Source organism: Anneissia japonica, unplaced genomic scaffold (genome assembly GCF_011630105.1).
Source record: "Anneissia japonica isolate Jap-2015-1 unplaced genomic scaffold, ASM1163010v1 scaffold288192_len83772_cov111, whole genome shotgun sequence".
Taxonomy (NCBI): domain Eukaryota; kingdom Metazoa; phylum Echinodermata; class Crinoidea; order Comatulida; family Comatulidae; genus Anneissia; species Anneissia japonica.
The window spans coordinates 17,892-21,503 of record NW_022740583.1 but is presented as its reverse complement, the minus strand read 5'-3'; the positions used below and the strand labels follow the sequence as shown (position 1 = coordinate 21,503).

The 3,612-nt window shown below is 34.2% G+C and overlaps 1 non-coding gene across 1 annotated transcript; it reads left to right on the top strand.

Annotated features, from left to right (window-relative positions):
* The first annotated feature begins 88 nt into the window (after positions 1-88).
* On the top strand, positions 89-161 carry Trnas-uga. Its single transcript has one exon. It is a non-coding gene; the product is annotated as a tRNA-Ser (tRNA).
* The last annotated feature ends 3,451 nt before the right edge of the window (positions 162-3,612 follow it).

The window sequence follows — 3,612 nt, the reverse complement described above, 5'->3', positions numbered from 1 at the left end:
GCGTAGCTCTCAACGAATGTAGTCCTGTAAATAAATGAATTGTGTAATAGAGTGTATCTGGTGGTATTTGAATCTGTTCAACCATGAAGCCTCCGTGGTCTAGTGGTTATGACACTCGCCTTGACAGCGAGAGGTCGCAGGTTCGAGTCCCGCCAGAGGCATTTTATTACACAATTTCTTGTGGGAAAGCTTAACTATAGTAAATGTATGGAGGAATTAATACATCCATGGTTAATTAGTAAGCTGAACAAAAGGCATAACAAAAATCGAGAACAGGAAGCGGCTATGAGAAAAAATATATTATACAAAGCAATATAATAAATAAAATAAATGTGGGCCTACAAAAGTAATGAAGGCAAATAAAAAATAGAAAATAGATATAATGATGGAAGCAGGAAGCTAAATAAAGATAATTCTATATACACACACACACACACACATATATATATATATATACATATATATACATTTTTATATATATACATTTATATATATACACATATAGCATTTTGTAAGGCATATATTTAGGTATATATAGAGCACCTTAAAAAATGGAACTGATAAGTTATACAATAGTATAAGAAAGAAAGAAAATACAATAGTAATATATAATGAATAGGCCTAATAGTGATTATAATAATCATAATAATAATAATCAATATGACCATAATAATAATTAAAAAAAAGAAAAATTATAAAAAACATAATAAATAGTAATAAAATTATAATTATAAGTGACCGAAACCAAATGGAAGAATACTTAGCGGCAGAAAGAAAATTCACTAATGAATCCCAAGTCCTTATTGAGGCCGTGAGTGTGTGTTTTGAGTTTTAAAATCCATTTTAGTTCTTCTCGTTGTCTGTGTTCAGTAACGGAAGTTACTGGCTATGAGAGTGACTTTGAGGTTGTGAATATTGTGGTGGGGGGAGTTAAAATGTTCCCCTACATGGAAACCAGGGGTGTTATTGCGAATGGAATGTTTATGGTTATTAAATCGTAGCAGAATGTATTGCTCGTTTCACCAATGTAATGACCTTTGTTACAAAGAGTGGACGATATAAGGTAAATCGCATTAGTAGAATCACAATTTAGAGGTGGGGGGGGTCAGTTTGTAGTCAGATGTGTTGTTGAGTAATATATGGCTGTTTGTGTTAATATGGCTACAGACCTGGAAGTGAGCTTTATTACATGTGGTGTTACCGTTGGATGTATGAAGTTTAGATGGTGCAAGAATGGATTTAAGGTTAGGTGGCTGTCTAGTGGCAAGGAGGGTGATCCGAAAAAAGGGACTGGATAGTTGTCTCATTCTGTAGGAGGCCATAATCTTGTTTTAATATTTAAGATAATTTGTGAGTGTTAGGATGGAAATCAAAGACCATGGGGATGGGTGCAGTATTAATTTTAGGTTTGTAAGTAAGAAGGTCAGATCGGGTATGAATGTTAACTTTCTTGATACATGATATAATAAGTTTGAGAGAAAAGCCGTTATACTAAAATACACAACACATACATCACATGGCGGGCGGAACCAGGGGGCCCGGGACCCCCACTTTTTGGCAAAAAAAATATATAATGCCTGGAGATTTTTGTATGATTGGAAAGAAATACAAGAAAAGAAAAGGGGGAAGGAGGAGAAGTATGAGAAAGAGAGTTTTTATCTAGTACAAGACCGAGTTACATTTTCTCGCAATTCACATTGGCGGATCTGGGGGAGGAGGTTATGGGTCCTGACACCTCCCTTGAGCAAAAAAAAAAAAAAAAAAAAAAAAGAATTCTAGACCTTCCAGGACCCGTGAGCTTGAGATTTATTGATTCATGGAAAAAAGAATACGCGCTCAACTACTCACTTATTTATGCATGTATACACACATAAAATAAGACATGAGAAAAATTTACCTGACCGTTTTCAAGAGGGGAAAACCTTGAAAACCCCGAACCCCCTTTCTTTTTGGGATTTATTGATTCATGGAAAAAAAAACGTATGCAATTACTTAATTTGTTTATGTATGTAAACACACATAAAATAAGACATGAGAAAAATTTACCTGACTGTTTTCAAGAGCGGAAAAGCTTGAATTTTGAAGAACTTAAAAGTAATTTAAATGACATTTCAGAAGTCAGGAAAGCTCATTTCCCGCATCGAATCGAATTTTTTTTCCGGTGCAACCGGGACCCCCTTTTTCTTAGGAATTTATTGATTCATTGAATCATTTTCAAGAGGGGAAAAACCTTGAATTTATTAAGAAATAAAAAGTAATTAAAAGGCACCTCAGAAGTCGGGAAGGCTTATTTCCCGCCTTCTCAGAACCAAAATTTTCCGGACCCCCCCTCCCCTCTCTTTTTCTGGATTTATTGATCAATGGAAGAATATTGTCTGCAACTACTCAATTTGTTTATGCATGTATACACACATAAGACCTATCTGCTGTAATAACAATTGGAGAAATTTACCTGATCGTTTTCAAGAGGGGAAACCTTGAATTTTAAAGAACTTAAATTAAAGTCGCTAAAAGATACTTCAGAAGTCGGGAAAGCTCATTTTTCACCATTTAAAAATCAACATTTTCCCTGGAAGAACCTGAACCTCTTTTTTCTCTTTTGGTTCATTTGATTCATAATAACAATTTTCAACAGGGGAAGACCTTGAATTTTGAAGAACTTAAAAGTAATTAAAAGACACCTCAGAAGTCGGGAAAACTCTTTTCCCGCCTTTTAGGAATCAAAATTGTTCCAGGGGAGAACTAACGGACCCCCCCCCCTTTCTTTTTTGGGATTTATTGATTCATGGAAACAATCGTATGCAACTACGGAATTTGTTTATGTATGTATACACACATAAGGTCTATCTGCTGTAACAACAATGGGAAAAATTTACCTGACCGTTTTCAAGAGGGGAAATCCTTGAATTTTGAAGAACTTAAATTAAAGTCGCTAAAAGATACTTCAGAAGTCGGGAAAGCTCATTTCCCACCATTTAAAAATCAACATTTTCCCTGGAAGAACCTGAACCTCAATCAATCAATCAATCAATCAATTTAATGGATATCACTTTCGTAACAGTGGCACACGTTGGACAATACCCAACGGTGTATCCAAATATAAGAAGACTTAATGTACGTAATTATTCGGTTACCTTTTCTGATTACTTCATCGATGTGATGTGAATCGGACAGCGATCTTGAAATAATTACACCTAAGTATTTGTAGTCATCTACTTCAGTTATATAGTTATCGCCCAATTTCCATTTTCTATAATTATTTACTTTTCGACCTGATATTAAGACATTTGATTTGTTATAATTAAAGCTCATTTTCCATTTTCTTGCGAATTCGTCTGTAGTTTTTAATAGTTCATTTAGTTGTTTTTCGTTCTCACCGATCAAGACTACATCATCAGCCCAGAAAAGGCAACCGATTATGGTATCAAAAATATTTATTCCTAGCTTTCTATGCATGATCATTTTATTTAATTCATTAATATATATTATGAATAATAATGGAGATAGTGTACACCCCTGTTTGACACCTTCTTCAATTTCAAATGGATCAGTAACATAATTACCTGCAGATACTTTACATTTAACGTTAACATATAGGTTTTTAATTATGTT